General features: G+C 39.9%; 1 long non-coding RNA gene across 4 annotated transcripts in view; it reads right to left on the bottom strand.

Annotated features, from left to right (window-relative positions):
- The window catches only part of LOC146600192 (uncharacterized), a 292,996-nt gene that overhangs the window by 178,308 nt on the left and 93,594 nt on the right, over window positions 1-21,094 (bottom strand). For all 4 annotated transcript variants that reach the window (XR_014898337.1, XR_014898336.1, XR_014898335.1 and 1 more), the window contains exon 3: window positions 20,171-20,292. This is a non-coding gene — a long non-coding RNA (uncharacterized LOC146600192). The remainder of the gene's footprint in view (window positions 1-20,170; window positions 20,293-21,094) is intronic.

The raw sequence follows: 21,094 nt of genomic DNA, 5'->3' as shown, positions 1-21,094 counted from the left end.
AAAAGAAAAGAAAAGAAAAGAAAAGAAAAAAAAGACTTATTAAGCTATGTAAATTCTATAGCTTTCAGAGGGACCATATCTTAACCAAAAATTTCACTGTCTGATACTTCCCCAGTGTTTTGAAGACTTTCAGAAGCACCAGACTACAACTTGTTCCCACGCAGAAAAAAAATCGAAGAACCATCCAGAGATACGGACTCAGTAAATAACAAACAGGGGAAGATGTCATTGCTGTAGTCTCAGCATAGACTACACCAATTGCCAGATGTCTGCTCAGGCCAAAGCCTTCAGGGATGGTGGAAGGGAGGAGGAGGGGGGAAAATGGCAAGAGAGTTTTCAGAAGTGCTCACATCTGCTAGGAAGGCAAATGCCATGAGAAGTCAGGAGTGCTGTTCTCCTAACATCATCCGAGTATTTCGAAAAACCCATCAAGATTTGGCCCACAGATTTAGACAAATCTTGAGTTTTTCCCACCTTCTTCTGGGGTATTTAACTTGACTCATCTGTTGACAGTAGAGACAGATCATGTAAAATACACTTATATTTTAAGAAGAAAACAGCACTGGTGAACCTCAGACCTCATCATCTCATGTTTCTTAATTTTAACACTAAACACTAATAACGCAAGGGTTTTGCAGGGTTCAGAGACCTCCAATGTCAAAGCCAAATAAAGAAACTATTGCTAGGAAAAACTAGTGACAGGGCAATGGTCCCAGCTCTGATCACTAATTACATCTGCTTCCTTATATTTGCCACATGCCATAAGTATGACAAAAGGGTGGGGTTTCAAGTAGAGTTAATAGGAAATTTTATGATAGAAATTCTCCCATACCATTAGGAGAGGCTAGCCTTTTTAAAGTGCAGTATTTCTCAGAAACGGGAAGATTTTTCTCAACATCAGTGACACGGTTAACCCACAGCTCAGAAAATTCCCTCACAGATCAACAACAATTGACTATACTGTGCAAAGTGGGAAAAAAAAGTGTTTCTGTTGTCTCCAAACACCACTTTAATTGTATGGAATGGAAAGCATATTTTGCTGAAGATTCATTTAACATACGCATTTTAAAAAAAATCACTATCTCACAAAGTGAAAATTTTGGCTTCCATTCCACTGAAGTTTTTAGGGAACAAGAAAGAAATTAATGCATACTCTTCAGCCTATTCATACAGTTGCATTTTCACTCTGCCACATAATCTCTTCCTCTTCACAATACCACAATATTTTTCCTAACTTATCTCCAGGCTCTTGAACTTCACTTCTGCATAAAACAGGACATACTGTTTTCCACATGTGTGAATTGTATACACAGCAGTACGGAAAGCAAAAGAAAACTGCACAAGTGACCAAAGTGCAGATAAGAATGGGAGGTTATTTGCTGCGGTATTTTCCCCCCTGCAGCAGTGGAGTGACTTTTGTAATGGAGTCCTTTTGCTCCCTAAAAACTTGTCAATGCCTGCTCCAATGGTAACCTACACAAAAAAGAGGTTTGCTAATACTTCTTAATGCAATAAAATAATAAATACCATTCTGCTACCAGGAGAGCAAGCCAGTTAAACCTCCTATTTTATTTTTAATTCACAGGAAAAAGCAGATCTGACTAAAGAGCAGCCAGCCCCCTCCTGACAGCCCCAACACCTCCGAAAGAAGGAAAAAAAGAAAGGAAAGGAAAACACTGAAGAATGGGCAGATGAACAGAGGGAAAAAAAATTATCCCAAGCATTAGGCGAAAGTCTGTAATATTATCTAGAACGACAGCCCAGCCATTGTTAGGGCTGCCAAAGCCCTGCATGTTTGCTATATCACCCGAGGTCCTAAGAGAATAATAAACTAAGCAGATTAGACTTAGACGGATGYCTCCGCGCTACTTCTCCCTGCACCAACCGTGCCCGCTGCTCTGTGCTGCAGGACACAGACAGGCAGGTAAACCCACAAAATGGGGACTCCACGTTGGAGGGGGCGGGGGGGCTGCCGAGAAGCTGCCAGCAACCGGGGCCTGTTTATTATTTAACAGTTGGTATTGCTAGAGGCCTGGCACTGCAATAGAGCAATCTCTGTCTCAGCGCAAGTGAGCCTGATTACGAGCGCATGAGAGCCAARTCGTGTTTACCATAGTCTGTGAGAACCTCAGTGCCCCCAGCAGACATGGAAATTCTTATAATAGCTCCCATCCATAAGGCAAGAAGTCTTCCTGAGGCAGAAGCAAAGAGTGAGTTGTGATCCCTGCGCAAGACAGGGAAGGAAGGTTGCAGTAGGATATTCCTAAAAGCTGGAACGTATCATCCATACCGTCATTGACCATCCATCCCCTCCTCTTCACTCTCATGAACCGATACATTGGCCTCAACTCGCCACCTCAAGCGGCTAAAGTCACCCAGTGCTAAAAATCAGCTTCCAGCTTTTTGTTGTTGTTAGGCAAAAATACTCTCAGGCATATTGTCTACTTTCTCCCCAGCGAGGACAGCATGCCATAGAGAAAGCATTGCCACAGTGTAACTCCTCTCATCAGCAAAAGGATACCACTGACAAAGAACTTAGCATAAAAAGTTTTCTCAGCCTCTGCTGGAAATCCTCCTTGTGCACAAGAAAAATCTGGAAACTCTCTCCCCCTCCCCCCGCCCAACACTTCAACYAATCCATTTTTAAAATTCATTTACATGAATACTCACCAAGATGCAGTAACCCTCTAAAATAGAAGTTGGGAAGTATGGAATCTATTGGGTTAATATCAGTATCAATTCAAGAACCTTGAATCAACATCACCAGGTCAACCCTCAATAGCTTATTGCTATAAAAACATAATAAAGGAAGATCAGACCATCCAGGTGATTTATAAAAGTGTATGAAACCTTCAGTTTTACCTTGTTAATTTAAATACTGGCTCATATTGGTAACCACAAGAAACTAACCACATCTGATAGCTCCTTTTGAGTCTACATAAAACCAGCTCAATGAATTACCTTCTACTTCCAACAAAAGGGATTCATTATCTTTGACTTCTCTCTGACTCTTGGGAAGTTCAGTTCAAGGGTGCTTGCAGTCTACTCAGTTCATCATTGGCCTGCTATATTTGACTCCGAGAGCCATTGGAAAGTGTCTTTCCCTATGTTCCTTCTTAAAAATAGAATGGCAAAAAGCAATGCATGTAAAAACTAATGACTGATTCTTGAATCCTGATGAGAGCTTAGCAGTACTGATGTGGTCGCAGTGTTCTCAGAAATACAAAGTTTTCACAGAATCACAGAACAGCTAGAGTTGGAAGGGTCCTCTGAAGATTATCTGGTCCAAAACCCTGCTCAAGCACAGTCAACTACAGCAGGTTGCCTAGGACCACATCAAGTCAGGTTTTGAATGTCTCCAAGGATGGAGAGTTTTATCATGTTCTAGGAGAGACACATAAAACTCCATCACTACAATGGACACTAACTGGCCTCATCAGTACAGAGATGGCAGATGGAAAAGCCTGTGGAAGCTAAAGTCTAATTGCAAGCTGAAGTCTCCCCTTAGTACAGAAAGAAGCACAACAAAGCAGGAACCTTGAACTCACTGACAATGTTGCTGCTGTGGGGAGGGCCAAGAAGATGAGGAGGGATCCCACATCCAAGGAAAGCTATAGTTTGACATAGCTTCTGGGCAGCGCAGGAGAGCATTACTCAGACAGGTGGCCAGAAGCACCAACAGCCACCTGCTCCTGGATCTCTGCTCGCTGTTTTCCCCGGCTGACGCTGGCCCTAGCTGCCTTCAGCTAGCCAACGGCAGCTGCCCAGCACGGCTGCGAGCAAGCTGGCTGCAGGCTGCTCGCAGGCATGGAGGGTGAGCAGCTGTGCATCCTGTCCCCACGAGCAGAGCGCACAGCCCTCATCTCCTGGCCACTTACCCCGGAAGAGGAGAGACCTGACTTGGGCTTCTATTTAAAYGTCTCTGGTTCAATCAAAAACCCTTCTGCTGTAGCTCAGCTTGCCCATGGGAGGAGAGGGTACAGCAGGCAGCAGCCACAGCAGCCTTGCCTACACGGGCAAAAGAGCGAGCTCTATGATTCCTCAAGAATGGCAGGAGAGGTGGCTCGGCACAGGGATCCTGGGTGCAGGGGAGCGTGGCAGAGCATCCTCAGCTGCGGCACCGTGCTATGGATATATACGACAGACTTCAGGCCCCAGAGCTGCCAGTCTGTCACTAACATGTAATTTGTACTAAATAATGTTTCAAGAATTCAACACAAATAATGTAATAATAGCAATTAGACCCTTTACCAAGTGTAGCTGTATCAGACACACAGTCCAGTCATTTCTCAGAAGGTAAAAAGCACTTGACTAAGGAATCTGCACCTTGGCAGGCTCTAGAAGGTGTGCAGGTATATATAATAATTGCATTCCTTGTGTATTAATGTTTGCATATAAGAAGTGCATGCTGAGCTAGCATAACACCTCCTTCCTCAAATAATAACTAAATTTCATACTGTGCCTGAAGTGCTCTTTATATAGTACACAGAAAATGGGTTATGCAAAGATTAGAGCTGCAAGAGTTGTTCAAAACATTACTGAAAATCTAGTAAAAAACCCCAAYTCTAGCCAAGTTTTTCCCAGCTTAAAAACTCAGTCTGGCTTTACAGAAAAGTCTGAATTTTTTTTTTTTACACTGAAATCATATCAATCTCGTACCCAGAAAGGGAAAGGAAAATAGAAGGAGAAAAGAAAAAGAAAAAATGGCATAGGAAGAGTCTAGAAAAGAAAAAAAAAAAAAAGCAGGAGCGGGAAGATCACTTCCCTTCTTCCTTTGCTACTGCCATTCTTCCATGGAGAAAAGGGGAAGAAATGGCCCCCAGCCTTTTGAGAATGTATGCTGTTATACTGGAGCCACCATATGATGTGTGCACTTAAGGGTGCTTAGATTCTTTTGTGTGTATGTGCATTGTTACTAGGAGATGACTAGACTCAGTACTGGGATAATATTCCACCATTGTGTGGTGTGTTCCCATCTGATGTTGCCTTTTCCCCAGTTAAAAAAAAAAAAAACTAATAAAAAAGAAAATTAAAAAAGATACAATAATTGTTACTGCACACACTAATGAATTATTGTGTTCAAGGTTCCTACAAAAAAGTAATATTATACTCGGCTTATGTTTTAATTGATTTATTAATATTTTATCACAGGAATGTAATTTAAGCTCCTCATGATTTAGATCTCATAAACCTTTAGCATTTTGCAAATTCAAATTCCAATTTAAAGCCAGGGCGAGCAATTAACTTTTCTATCATCTTGTCAGGGGAGAAGGTTCGTGTTTAATTTGAGACAAAGTGACAGAAATATATATACACTGTATGTATTACTCCAATTTAATTTATGAGTCAGCACCATCCACCTTCCAAATGTAGATTTAATAGAAGGGGAGGGGGGAGTAGGAAGAAGACCCTGCCACTGTGGCCCTTGCTGCAATATCAGCCCCAAATTCACTATGAAAAAGCATCCTTGGTTTATCAAGATACCAAGCTAGCTTTATTACAGCTCTATTTTCAATCCTTTTGTTTTATTTTCCATTCACTCATTGCTTGCTCATGTACAGCACATTCTCTCAAATGTCAACTAGCAGCTCCCTGACAGTGATGGACAGGCAATGCCAGTGTAGGTTCTCAATGGCCTCTCCTCTCTCTTACCTTCTTGCCCCCATCAGTCCTCCTAAGGGGGGGGGGGGGGGGGCACCAGGCAAAGAAAGCTCCCTTTAGGACTGATAAGAGTTAATATCTGTTAGGACAAATCCTGATATCCTCACTGATGCAAAGTCTCACTGAAGTCTGAGCAATGTTGGTATGATTAAAGGAAAAAAAAGATGGCTCCACTTAGCTATTTTTGTTATTTTTTTTTCCATTTAAAAGAACATCCCAACCTCCTCTTTGTGTGTAATGAAGGAACCCTGCAGTCTGAATTTGCATGGGCAAAAATTTGCATGAACAAAATAAACGGTTGGACAGCATTTGCATGTGCTTTTTTTAAAGAAAGGCAGAAAAGGGCTAGCTCATGGCTACAAGCCAGAGATTATACAGATCTGCAGTACCCACAACACGCTGCATAGCTAATTGTTGCATAGGGGTTACCAAATAGACTTAAAATGAAGGCTACTGAGAAGCTGTTCCACGTATTATCTATTGGTCTTTATTGTGTCCTTAAATAATTACACAAACAAGCTCTTCTTCAGCTTTCTAGAGAAGGAGAGCGTGTTTCCACGTGTGAATGTTATCAATAATGTCGATTACTGATATTAACCTATTAGAAGGGATCGTATCTGAAGGCGATCAGAAACAGCTCAGCTCCAGCAATTTTCTGCATAGTCAAGGTGGATCTCAACACTCCCAAATTACTGATGCTACAACCCTTAACACAGATGTACCATGACCGCAGAATATTCAGACCTCATTCTCACCTCTGAGCTAGGACTCACACCGCAAACTCTGAATCAACTCTACATTCAAATCTAGCTAAGTGTGACTGCAAATTACAATGTTCAAAAGGGGTGTCAATTGGAGCCAGACAGGAATCATTTTTTCTCCTCAAAAATCTGAAGTTCTGAAGATCTTTTATTTTTTCCAACTTTTGTGAAGATGAAACAAACTTCCTGGCCAAAAGAAAATAAAATCTTTCAGTTTAAATTAAATTGTTTCAGTAATTTCAGGCCATTTCATCAGAATTCTACAGAGCCTTACTGTAATTTTCTTTCCTCTGAAATGGAAAGGGAATTTTGTATTGAAAATCTTGATTTCTTTAAATTAATAATAATAATTAAAAAATCTACAGATGGAAAGTTCCTTCAAAGCTTTTTCTCCAACACTCCCTACGCAGCTTCATATTAGCTTACATTTAAAAGTTAYGCACTAGAAATCAGATTTGAGGCACTGCCAGGATACAAAATCCAAGAGGCAGTGAAGGTCAGATATTCAGCCCCACTTCAGTCTCAATGCACACTGGACTTACAGCCAAACTTGAAAGTCTTCTTTCATGCCCTGGTCATTTATGAAACTTCACTCTAATTCTGAGCATTATCACTTTCTAAACTCAGGTAAAAAAGCTTTGCTGTCATGCATATTTTTAGACAAATTACAGTAGAGTGTCTTGCAATTTCCATTACTTTGTGGTGTCTGCATGGCTGATAGACACCAGCCCACACTGGCATTGCTGCCAAGGTGTCCTAATATTTGTCTGAAAAATACTATTAACTGTACATCACAGGCATTTGAAGTGCATAAGAAAACCATAAACTTAATTACACTGGAGGACTAGTGTGATCTCAGATGAAATTTGAGCTACTGTTATTAAAAATAGAGAGATCGCATTTACTTAATGCTTCTTACAGTAAACCAGTCAATTTTAAACTTTCAAGGTTGTATAATGACACAAAACAATATTCGGGGGGGGGAAGCTGTTTGTGGAATTTAGTAGTACAAGCATTTCACATGTCAAGCAGCAAAAAAAATTGTTTATTCTGCTAAAAAAAAAATTCCTAAGATTATTATTGTGTATGAAATGGGGCAGTTATTCAGACTGCATAGAATGAAGATTTAGACTAAAATAATTTGTAGGAAAGATTAGTTGCTACGTAGTGTTCTTCCTCGTCCTACTACAAAGATCTCCCTAATCCTTTTTGGATTTCAACCAGCTTTTAAACTCTCAGATTTATCCCTAATGCTGTGCAGCCATTACATCTTTTCATCATACCTGTAGCAGCGGCTGCCTTTTCCACGGGGTACCTACTCCAAGAGGAGGAGGCAAAATTTTACTTTTCTTCACTTTTCATCTGGTATCTAGGATTTCCTATCTAAGCCTAAGGAATTTCTTTGAAAATAAAGATAGGAATCCTTCCACCTCCAAAACTGCAACTGGGGGGAAAAAATGAATCGTGCTTAAACAAACACTACGAATCTCTGACTCTTAAAACCATCAGATGAGTTCAAGACACAATCCTCGGAACTGGTCTCACCCAAAAGTACTTCCCTATGGATAGCATTACAGTTGCCCCCTTCATTAAGCATGAAAGTTGTTCACTATTAGTGGCAAGAAAAAAAAAAATTACCCTCTCTCCCCTTTGCTGTGAGGGCAGCAGAACTGCTGTACTCCACAGTGCCACTAAGCCATCCTTTCACTTGCAAAAAGCAAAACCAACTCCCTCTTGCTTTTTCTTCCTATGCCCAAAGATCCTGCTCCAGCCTCTTCAGTCTTGGGGACTTTGCTAAGGGAGTAAATGTACAAAGCAAATTGCTTGCCAAGTAGATACTTGCCAAGTGTGCCCATCTCATAAAATTACAAAGGTTAAAACAGCTTTTCCAAGAGAACAGTGCTTAGTCTTAAATCTGCTCATGACATGAACCTGCCTTGCAATCACACCAGCTGGACTCTGAAGTCAGGATGTTGAATTTTATTTCTGAACACATAAATTCACTTCTTTAATAGCAGACTGGAAAAAAAGGTTTAATCTTTAAAATACTTTAGCATCAAAGATACCTCCTAGAGCAGTGGCTGCTACAGCAGTCTCAAATCTTATAATCTGTGCTGTCAGAGATTTTATGCAGAAATGTTTGCTGTTCATTGTGCATGATTTCAGACCTCCACAACTGACTTAGGAGGGAAAAAATAAAACCAAAAACAAGCAAAAACACCCTCCCCACATTTTGAAAGTCATCCATGCCTAAGATGGAATAATAATAGGCAAAAGACTTACTTTTTTTTTAAACAAATTGACTYGCACATGACTCACACACTAGCTCCTCCCTTCAGCAAGTGATGTGCAGCTACAACACTTGGATAAGGATAATTTTCATTAACTCCTGTATTTAGCTAAGCATGCTATATAAAGTCATACACGAAATAAACAGATTTTTAAAAGTAGAGAACTAGAAACTAATTCTCAACTAGTCTATAGTCCCTAGAAACTAATTTTTACATAGTCTAGGTTGTGGAAAACTAATAGCTGTGATTCCTTTTCTGCAAAGCACTGATTTATGTTGGTAGGCACGAACAAAAGGTACAGATTTCTTCATATTTATATGAATGGTAGCACTGAAGTCTAGAATTAGACTGGAATACTAAATAACTTGGCCTTGCCCATCTGGATAGGCTCAAGACATATTAATTTTGCAGTTATCAAACTGTTGAAAATACCAGTAGCATGGCTTATAATCCCTGTTCAAAGTTATCACAGAGACTATCTTGAAATCATGATAGCAACAGACACGTTAACTATGGTGGTATGGTTTCAAGCATGTGGAGAAAGGGATCAAGACCGCAAAACACACAGTTGGCTGACCTAGTGAGAAATAAGGAGACGGAGGTTCGGCAACACAGGAATCCTGGAGGGCTCCTGGTTGATGGAGACCTCTTCTGAACCAAGGAGTCACCACTCAATTACCAAGTGCTTCACTGTGAGCAAGCCCAAATGTGCCAGATTCTGCATACAAGGAAATCATCTTCAAAGAAAGGTYGAAGTGTCTTCAGAACAGAACTTCCACCTTTCTGCACTGTAAAGTCAGAAGGTTTTCCTTTCCTACAGACAAAATAAGCTTTTAACACATTTAACAGGGAATCAGTAAGAATTTCCTGCTTGGATATTGGTTTTCCAATTATTTYGTCTCCAGAGAAAGATAAGCAGCTCCTAAAACACAACTCTCAAGAACATTCACTCCAGAAATACTATTTTTACCACTTTTAACATAGATAGTACAATTTATCTACAGATGAGTGCATTGCTGAAGTAGTATTCTGCCTAAGACCAAGTTCCCCAAAGCTCTGTCCTATCCTGTGTTACTTTCAAAGGCAAAATGAACCTTTAGGGTAGGCAAAAAGGGAAGCGATAATCTCCTCCTAGTCTTCCTGAAAGTTTGCAGGGGAGAGAAAAAAAAAAAAAAAAAAAAGATGTTGCCACATTAACGTTGCAAAATGCACACAGGAAAATCAGTATGGATTTGGCTCATTTAAGGAAAAAAAAAAGAGAGAGAGGGAGAGAGGGAGAAGGGAAGAACAGACTACTCCTGAATCAGTAACTTAAGTGGACATTAAAAGACATTAAAAATATAGAAGCAGCAAAGCAACCCTGAAGGCACGACCGGTGATTCTGAATGGGTACTCTTCAAAAAGTAGTTTCAGAAGTACACCTACAAAATTCATACACCGCTTTATTTAATGTTCCTTTCCACATTTGCCTGGGTTCACGTCAAGGGTACAGCAACCCACAGCATTTCCACTGCAAACTTTCATGGCCACTGCAATTTTCCCTTTTAAATTCAATACAGTAAAATGAAATGAAGTAAAATGAAACATTTTTTATATACCCAGTTCAGCTAGCATTCCCTAGCCCTCATTGTGCTGCATCTCTCATCAGCTCTCATTTACTCAGACAAGACAGAAAAGATTTGCAGATCCTATTACATTTTCCCACCCTATTTCCCATTCTGTGTGTAATTTTTTTTTCCTTCAAATAATACTGATTGTGTCAACTGGGGGAAAAAAGAGAGAGAGAGAGAAAGAAAGAAACAAGCACTCTTTGTATTCTCTTCATAGTAATAAAATATGAAGAGGAGAACTCACAAGAAAACAGCTGAATTTCCAGGGCTGAGAAAATGGACCTGGCTGGAGACAGACAAATTCTACTTAGAGCAGTATCTCCAACTAAACTGTCAAAGTGTCAGTAAGAGTTGTGTGCACTCTTCTCACCAAAGAATGTGGAACACAGTGCCCTTTCTACCAACTGAAAGTCAAAACCCTAGGAGCTGCTATTTAATTGGGGGGGGGGAAGCATGTTTTGTATACCAGCAAAATGACAAGAAAGAAGAGAAAGGAGGGGTGGGCTGCTATTATGTTTAGAAAAATGAACAGAATGTTTTAAAAAGGATAAAAATAGAGAAGAATTAAAAGAAGCAAATGAATTGGTAAGAGAGGGTAGAAATATCAACTTTCTTTATAACTCACCTATAGGCGTTTGATTTTGTAAGCAACTCAATGTAAGCACAGATTTTGCTTTAAGTACATGCATGCTGTCATTGTAATCTTAAGAATAAGAGCACTATTTCTCTTTCAGCTATCTCCTGCCTCCTTTCTTAAACATTTTCCAGTGTCTGCAATGAGGCAATTGGTCTAACAGAAAAATTCTTACTAAGGAACCTCTATTCAACCTCAGACCAGGCCCATAAGCTGTGCTAAAACCCCTGCAGAAAACAGAATGTGATCATATAATTAAAAACTGCAAAAGCACAGGGAAGTTGAATTAAGGCTGCTCAGTCAACTTTAATTCTAGCATTCCCAGATTTGACTTCCTGGAAGTGAAATACTCTTTCATATAGCTCAATGTTTTTAATTCCCTAGATTTTTAAGTAGCCAATTCAAAAAGCGCATCTGCCACATGGCAGCACATCACTGCCCTGTGGTCCATCAAAGGAGTGGCAACCTTGGCCCACCCCACAGACCTCTGCCTACTGAGCTGATGCAGGAGCTGAAAACGGTAGTAGGTCCTCCTCCTTTCATGATGTAGCTGTCATCAGGCTGGTGAGATACACAATTGACAGGAAAAAAGAAAAAAAAGAAGAAAAAAAAAAAAAACAGGTTAAAGGAAAGTCATTTCCCTGCCATGAAAGTCATTGACTCATTGACTGGCTCCATTTCAAGGTCTTAATCCAAACCATGAAGGCAGAAGAGCTCTTAAAAAAATGTTCTCAGAATATTCACCAAATATTTTCCTCTAGCCTTAGATCTGGAAACAGCAGATCCAGAGTAGAAAAAGCTCCCCCTGAAACAAATGTCCAAATCTAATAGAATTCTCTACTCGTGGCTAAAATACAGCAAAACTTACAAGCAAATGAGAACGGTTGTCATAACAAAAACTGCTGGGCAGCCAAACCTGCCTCTAATAGATGGGTAAAATGTGCATAAGATCATATGATAAAGCAAAAAAAAAAAAAAAAAAAAAAAAAAAAAAAAAAAAAAAAAAAAAACACAGGTTAAAGGAAAGTTGAACCTAGCTGAAAAGGTGGAAGTGATCAAGCTAAATTCTTCCTAGGTGTTACATTCCATCCAAAAAGTTACACCCATCCACTCTGGTGGACAAAGAAGTTCCTTTCCTGCATCTGCTCCCAAAATCTTCTACGCCCCCCTCCCTAGAGACTGAGGTGCTGGCTATAGCAGTAAGCAGCAAAAAGGGAGGCTTTGTTTAAAGACAAAGGAGAAACCTGCGAAACTAGAACAGCAGAGCCGCTGCAAGGGTCTCTGCCACCCTGAATTTYGTCATATGTAATAACCTCAGTCACTTAACCCCAAAGAGAAAGCATGCATATCCTCATCGTCACTGAATAAACACAGAATCCAACCCACCTGCTTTGTAATTAGATGAAAAGTTAAACTAACTTGATTCCTACCAGACAAATCCTACATGGCTTTTCTTGTTCCTCTACCTGCACTAATTTGAGCACAGAACGTCCTGCTTAAACCAAGGCTCCTGCTACAGCAGCCCTCTGTTTCCCTAGGAGCACAAAGACTAATTCACTACCTTGGAAGGAGAAAATAACAGTAATAATAAAAAACCCCAGCCACTAGTCATCTAGTTGTGTTCAGAAAAAGCACTACCCTGCCCATACTCCCCAACTGCACCCCCTCTGCAAATGTATACATTACAAACATGCAGGCCTGGGACTTACAGTAAACAAACAGCAACACAACCAACCACCGGAGAATGTATAAACACTCAGAGGAGCAAAAATCTCCTCTGTGTGTGGAGCTGCCTGCGCCACACACAGCGTGTTTATTTATCTCCGTTGTACACGATCAATGGGAGAAGACATTCAAAATGATTTTTTAAACAAAGTGTCACTTGGTGTTAGTTTATGTCAGTGTAGCTTCTTCAAAGTACTTGTGTCACAATAAGATACGTATGCGTGGAAAGAGTTTGCTTCTTCCTTTACTCCTGTCATGGCAGCTAGGCACAAGCGAACGAAGAGGAGAAGGGCTGCCGGTCTGAGCAAGTTACTGATTTAACAGTTCAAGTCCGAAACAGAAAATCGCTGTGTGTTTGTAACCTGAATGCAGGTCAGTAACTTCAAAAGGTCAGCCTGAATGCTTAACATCTTGCTGTTACTAATTTCCCACCAGCTCCCAGTTCTGCGAACACTGATGAGCAGACGCAGCTTCTGCAGAGGCTAGCGTGCACCTCAGAAGACCATGTCCTCAAGGAGAAGCACAAGTAGTTCTGCAGTAATGACATGCTGCCACACAAGCAAACGAACTCTCAATTCATTTAAGACTGTGCTTGTCAAACCACAAGAGGCAGACGCTTCCTTACGGAGATTTCTTTGTTTGTAACCCACTCGCCTAATGCCAAGGCAACCAAGTTTTCCCCCTCCACTTACTTCACTTTTTCGGAATACATGTAAACTATTTCTGTGTTATCTTGCACTAATTTACACAAGATCACAAGATGTGCTGATGCTCCTTAATAACACAGATAACTTCCCGTAATACACTACACTTTATAAGCCCTTTAATCCAGAGATATCAAAGCACTTGCACACAACGCATTTGCCTTACAGGCTCCCCCTTCTCTGCACCAGTTAGGTACATATCATTATCCACATTTTGCTGTCGAGGAAAACTAAAGCAGAATAAGGTAATGTAATTTGCCAAGGTTACAGCGAGAGCACTAAAAATGGGAGCAGCATGCGAGTTTTCAGACCTTCTAGGTCCCTGACACATCAGAAGCCCAGCCAGCTGAAAAGGGGAGCTGCAGCTGAGGTTATGATTACGCTGCAGGTAGATTTCTGTTTGTAACATATAAATGCTACAGAACATGGTTTAGGCTACTGGCCTCACAAAGTCCTTCRAACCATGCAACAGTTTTTAAACTGATAGGGGAAGAGGACAGTAGCAAAACACACCAACGGGAAAACTTACGGGTTTTCTTTCCAAAGAACRAAAGTCTTGTTTGAAAAGATTTGGATGATTAAGATACATAAAGTATCACAGTGATGTTCACACTAATTCTCTTCGCATATAATACGCCTGGCCCCCAAAAGGTAAAGAAATAATCCAGTACATCTCCRACTGCTACATTTCTTGCAGACAGCAAACAAGTAAGCCTCTGCCTCCTGTTAGGCTGTGCGATGCCAAGGGCTTCTCATGAGAAAGTCGGTGTTTTTCCCCTATTGTGGTTGACTCCACACTCTCCTATTGTGTCTCATCAAAGGACTGATGAGCGAGGAGTGGAGTGCATAGAATCGCCAACGCTTGTGAGAATCCAGCTGTGTACATCTAAGAAAAGGTTAAACCTTTAAGACGTACAAAATGTGGGATTTCAGAGACAGCAGAAAACTGAAACTGCTGCTTTGTGACCAGGCTGACTTCACCTTGAAGAGCCTTCAGTTCTTCATATCTCTTAGAGAACATGGTATTAGAATAAGAAAAAAAGTTAATTGCTAAAAAAGTAACATTTCTCTTCTTAACTATCATTCAGGATTGGGAGAAAGGAGAGAAAATRTAATTGTTGACTCCATCCTTTAAGAAGAGTCAGAAAATAAACTAAATGGCTCCTATTTTATAGGCCAAGTATCTCAGATTAATCTTTCCTAGATAAAGAATTAGCATGTCTTTAGCTTCCATATGAGACTGGCTGGTTTATCTCACACAAACTGTGTATACAATGCCACAAATGTCATTTACCAGTATTTAAGCTTGATAGACGTAACATCGCTGTTCTCTCTATATYGATATATTTAACATTAAATAATCCCAGAAGAAACTGTATCTCTGAAATACAGTTATATAACTATAATCAAAAAAAATTCTTCGCATTTGAACCTGCTATAATTGCTCACTTAAAACAGATCAAGTGAAACTACACGAAGGAAGAGATCAAGCAGGAACCGAAAGCAGAAACGTGGAAACTCTGGTACAGAGTCTGATAGCTTTGAACACAAAATATCGTACTCTTCCCTGAAAAGGTTGTTCTCAGCACTGGCTCCTGAGAATCCCCTTCCACAACCCTAGACAACCACCAGGCTTCCTGGGACAAGAGTTAGTCTCACACCAGATCAAATAGCGATGCACCCCTTAAGATACTGATGAGTTCAGAGAGCTCATCTGACACCCACCAGATACAGGTAAGTTAAAGAGGATGGCAGTATTCATTCTCGGCTACTAGCACCCTCTTACCAGTATGCAGAGTTAAAGGAATACAAAATACAGAAATGTTTCATGCAAGAATGTAAAGCAGGGGTCAAAACTGCACAGAAAGAGCAAGTGGGCACCAAGGCCACAAACAACATACAAAAGAAAAATAGGAAGTCTGTGGAAATAGTCAATTCCTGGCACAAATTACTTTGAAATCAAAATACCAATTCAGACCCGAGGCCAAAATTCTTCTGGAGTGCCACTTAGAGGTGGCAGTGACTTGGCTTCCAGTATCACCCGCTTCAGTGTCAGTTTACGGGAGCCTTTGCATTAACTTCAGAGATGTGTCTGGTAGTTCTCCCTTTCGCTTATCCTATTGACATCATCCTCTGCAGCATATACTCCTCTCCTCAGGCTCTAAAGCTCTAGACTTGATGGTGAACCATTGGTATGTTTAGGTTTCTAAAAATAGTATGAATTTATGAGACGAGATGAATATTCGTGCTCATGCATCTGGTAGTAAAGTAAACTTGCTTTGAGGATCAGTGTTTTGTACTCACAATGCCAAGAAGGTGATACTGTTAGTTTTCAGGCCCTGGTTTAAGCCACCAACTACTGATGCTGTACTTCCTACCTTAAAYATATCTGAAAATTTGTCATGACTTCCTATAAGTAATCATCTTCAATAATTAATTTTTCAAGAATAACTTCTTTTGCATTGCTGCCACAGCAACCTCTAGTACTAGAGATATTATAAAGAAGTAGCCTTTTGTTTTAATGACTTCAAAATCTCTTAAGATCCTTTCCTCAAGACTTTTACAGACAAGTGATCTCTGCTTTGGGGATGTTACCTCCATTACTAACAGTAAAAAGTAATGTTTGAGGATCGCATACTAAACTGAAACATAATCAAATAAAGAATGCTGGTTAGATATTAACCACTAGGCAAAATAACATAGACACACTGGATCTTCAGTAACTGCCAGAAGAATATAGCTTATTGAAAACAGATCCTAGCTTACACAAAATTCCTAATTTACAATTTACCATAAAAGCGCAAGAGAAAATGCGGCCTAAGGTAAGTTTCTACATTCTCACAGCTTGTAAAGCTATTACACTGATTAAAATGTATTTTGAATTTTTGTGTAAAACCTTCAACCATATGAACAAACGATCAACTGACAGTGTAACTTGACTGACAATATCATACTTAGCAGTGTCTAAAAGATGACTGTATCTTAGATTGAATGAATTTGTGATTTTCTGATTACACATCCTAACGTAACWAGTATGGGCAACTTGGACCCCCTTCGTTACAAGACATTTTTCCAATATATTTGCCTAAATCAGTGCATTTGCAGTCCAACACAAACAACCTAACAGCAAGAGGTGGTTTGCAAAAAAAGTCTGCCTTGCTGTGAGAGACATTACCCTACCAGAACCACCACCCTCATGGGTTTTATAAAAATTTTTAATGGAAGCAAAAACCCCTGTCATCTCACCTACTCCTCTCTTAATAAGGAATGACTGCCGTGACTACCCCCATCTAGAACCACCATTCACTGCCAGCACCTCTGCTCTCCTCGTGTGCTTAGAGAACAACTGATTAGCACTTTGCATAATTAACCTGATTAGCACTGTGCATAATCAAACTGATTAGCACTTTGCATAATTAAAAAGAAATAATAATAATAACAATAATAAGCAGTAGGTAATAGCAAAAGCTGCTAGTCCCAATGCCCGTTCRTTAGCTCTAGGATTAGCTTAGTGCAGCATATTTCTTAAAACTACTTTTTTTTTTTAAAAAAATGCACAAACTCCCAAGAAATACAAGYTATAATATTCTCATTTATTTTCAGTTCACTCTGAAAAATATTGGTTGTTCCACTATTACAGCTTAAGACTTCTTCTGCTTCCTTCTTTTGCAACTGAAGACATTTCATAGGAAGATACCTGACTGGATGGACCATTGGTCCAATTCAGTATGTTACTTCCAACATCGTCTAAAGCACTCATTTTGGACTCATTATCACAGAATGCAGACACCTCACATCCTTTAACGTACGTATCACTGCAATATACTTCTAAAGTAGGAAAGCAGTAATATCCTCATAGCCAAGGTAGGGAAAGATATTAACACACAGTTCCTCAAAAGTATTTAGGCACTGAATTCTCTGCCTGTCCCAAGCAATTACGTCAGGCCACAGGAAGTCTGGTGAGGAACAAGGAATTAATCAGACTCCTGCTCCTAAGCCTGAATCATTCTTCCTCCATTTGAATATCATTCTCCTCATTCTTGTCTGTATGTGTATTTTGCATCCTACTCAAAAATACATACTTTTGGGGGACAAAGTTCTTTTCCTGGCTGCTAACATGTTCCAGCTCCACTGCAAATTGCCCAATAAGGATTTCAGGATTAAACAAACACCTCCTGGAATCTGAAGAACCTGTGAAGTTATGCCTAGCTAGGTTGCAAACTGTGTGAATCTATCAACTTCAATGTTTAAATCACTAGAGATTCAACTCTCCTAGGACATTCAATGACAGACAGCCTACAAGAGCAGAGCCCTAGCTGAGCATTTACAATTTTCTGTTTACTAATGTTGCTTCATCCCTCCCATTCACCACAATACTCTGACATTGCCCACATTTCTCCTCACCTTATTAACCTTCATATCTCTGTCTAGCATCCTCATACAACACCTCAGGCTCTTCTTGTATCCCCAGCACGCCTCATGGAGCAAGCCTCACCTAAATTTGTTAAATCACCTAAATCACCCTCAAAAAATACCTACAATATTCACAGCCAACCACACAGCACCTCCTTTAAAATGACCTTGCTAACCATTCCCATCAGGTAGCGTGCACAGGTTATAGTTTCTCTGCTGCCTGTTCAACCAGCACAGTCAAGACATCAGGCGAGCAGGATGTCAGCTTGTCCCGAGTGCCCCGTCCGTCTGCCCTGCAGCTGCCTGCATGCAGCCCAGATGCAGCCTGTTGCATGGGCCTGCCCTACAATGAGGACAAAAATATCCCCACTGTGCTAGAGTTTCTCAGAAAAACGTTCTCTCATAAAATAAACTAACAAGAAGCTGTCAGGGGAGAGAGAGCAATAAAGGAGGATCTAGCCCAATCAACTGGAAATGTATTACCCAGGCAAAGAGCCTCTCCATCACCACAAGCCAAAGAACCCATATGAACAGCAAAGGGTGCAGAGCTAGTCACTCATTTCACAAGTTGTTTAGTTTCAGAAGAAAAGTGTTGCTGTAGAGATTATTCAAGTCCAAATGTTCCTGGGGAAGGTAGTTCCAGTAATTCTGGGAAGGAAGCCAATCTCTTGGCTTTACATGTAAATATTTAAACAACATTATTTTTATATACATATCTTTTATACACATATACATATATGTCTTCAGAGTTCCAGACTCACAAAACTGCCATGAAAAAAATATGCCAGTCAAAGTACAACTATCAAGACACCTGCCTCAACCATGATAACTGACCAACAGAAACAAAAATATAATGACTTTTTAACAATTGAGCCAGGTCATCTAGGTATATTCACCCAAACAGAAGAGTTGCAAAACCGGGACTATGGATTCTAAGGTGCAGAGATTAGAAAGAAGATTAAATCAAGGTCCTAATTTTAATTCCTGATCTTAGAAGTGGCAAAAATATAAAATTCATCAATTTTAAATCTTTCAGARTGTAGATACGTGCCAAGCGTTTCATTCACAAGTTTGGATTCTCCAAGTTTTGATGGCATTGAGCTTCACATTCCTAGCATTTTAGTGCTCTTACATCTAGTAGTAAAGCTTCTTTAGGCTTAGAAAGGTCACTGCTGTTTTAGGATTGAATCAGGTCCATAGCTCAAAAAGAGATTACTTGGTAGGAAATTCCAGAAAAAAATGGCATTCTGGCATTGAGATTTCATGAATAAATAAAATGAAAGAAAAGCTTTAAGATTGTTGAGGAGGAGCTGATAAAWCAAATAGAGGGAGATGATTTAGTGAGCAGAGTGTATCCAGTCAGAGTGTATGATGAATAAATTACTCCACGAAAATAAAATTCACCACATGGATTACACCTTTAGATACTCAGTAAGCAAAAATACACTCTGATATGAAGTACATGTGTGAATTCATAGCTATATGCATAAAGAAATCATAAAAATATTAATACAGTATTTACATGTCTGCTCAAGTATGTATATATAAAACAGTCAACGTGAGTTTTAAAAAAGGTCACACAAGTGTACGTACATATACATACACAAAGACACAAAAGGAAAGACCAAGAGTAGGGTAAGTCTTTTAGAAAATATTTAATGGCTTTATAAAAAATCCTCACCCAAAGTTTGAGGGATTTTTGCAATCTTACATTTTCTATTGCAAAATACACCTGCTTTCTTTTCTTTCTTTTTTTCCCCTCCTAAACTAAATATTTCTTCCATCTAATGACTCTCTTTATTAGACAGCATCTAATTTGCATACATTTACATACAATTTAACTGCTAGCTTGTGAGAACAAAGAAATGGCTCTGTATTGTACTGAAGGACAATACTCAGAAAAGGAAGGTATAAAAACCAGCTAGCTCGGTGGCTGTATATTCTCTTTGTTTCAGAAATACCAGGATTTTTAAACACACCACTTAAAGGGTGAAAAAGATTATTTCATCAAACAATGAAAAAAGATACAGTGCAGTTCCCTTTTAACACATTCTCTCTCTGGCCTGGTTAATGGGATTTAAGGGTCCAGGATTTCTTTGCTTTCTTTTGTTTCTTTGATTAGAACTGATGGATTTAATTCCATCACATATTTTACTTCATATTTTATTCCTATAACAATCTATGCTGAAGTTCAGCTCCAATGCTAAATCAATACTATAYTCCTTTCCTTACTGTCAGCCTGGAATATGACTGCATGATCTTTGACGGACATGAAGAACTCTGCCCTCATTGCCCAGTACTAATGGGTTTTAGAGACAGTCTGCCAGAATTTTACCTTGTGGCAACAAGTATAGAGACAATGAAAACTTACCATGTAGCTGACTGGGAATCAACAGGAAGGGAAGCAGGGCTGAGCTCCGCTTGCGAGAACAGGGAGGGACTGTGGTCAGAATAAATGCAGGATGTAAAGGACGTGTCAAGCCCTCTAGTTCCCTAAAAGAGGAGAAAAAGATCTTTAACATCTCATACGAAGAAAAATCTTCTGAAACAGTTGGCAGAGACTCCAACACAGGCCATACCAAAAGCACGATACATCAGCAAAGGATTTTTCTCCGAAGGTTTATAGTAGGAGTACCAATTGCAAAGAACGGTTGTAATTCTAATGCATGTGGAAGTGAAACAAAAACCTTTCTCGGGGGAAAAAAAAGAAAAAGTGTGATTTCAGGTAGCATATTGTGTGTCCTCATGTTCCCTCCAATGTGCCCAAGTCCATGGAAAACCCAGTGAAGCAGTGCGGTCTGCCATTTGTTATTGCCCGTAYAGTGGAGTTACCAGCTCCATTTCCTGTAACTCCTCTTCCCAGCATCATATCCAATGACTTGTTCTCAGTGGRGCAGATCAAGGAAAAAATACTTCTGAAAAAGCATCAATACAGCAATACAGGGATGGGGGAAAGAACCACCAGCCATTCATAACTACATGGGCCTTCCCCACAGAAACATATGAGCAAGCATAGCTYTTTCTAGCATAACCAAGGCTACTGAAATCTAATGGAATGTGATTATTTGTGGTAAAAATTGTCAGGCCAAGTGGCTTCTTTACAAAAGAAGTGTAATATTCAGAATTTTTCAGTCATCTGCTCTGCTCAGTTTCTCCTAGTCACGYATTATGTGCCACACTGGCTTGACATGATCAGCAGAAGGCCAAGGGTTAACTTGCTGGCCATTCTCAGACTGGTGTATGTGACAGTGTAACACTGTGGCAGAAGACTTCACATTCACATCACAGGCTGCCC

Source organism: Rhea americana, unplaced genomic scaffold (assembly GCF_003343005.1).
Source record: "Rhea americana isolate MKP2758 unplaced genomic scaffold, rheAme1 scaffold_126, whole genome shotgun sequence".
In the NCBI taxonomy this organism is placed as follows: domain Eukaryota; kingdom Metazoa; phylum Chordata; class Aves; order Rheiformes; family Rheidae; genus Rhea; species Rhea americana.
Note: the sequence above shows the minus strand (reverse complement) of the source record. Positions and strands in the feature narration are given on the sequence as shown.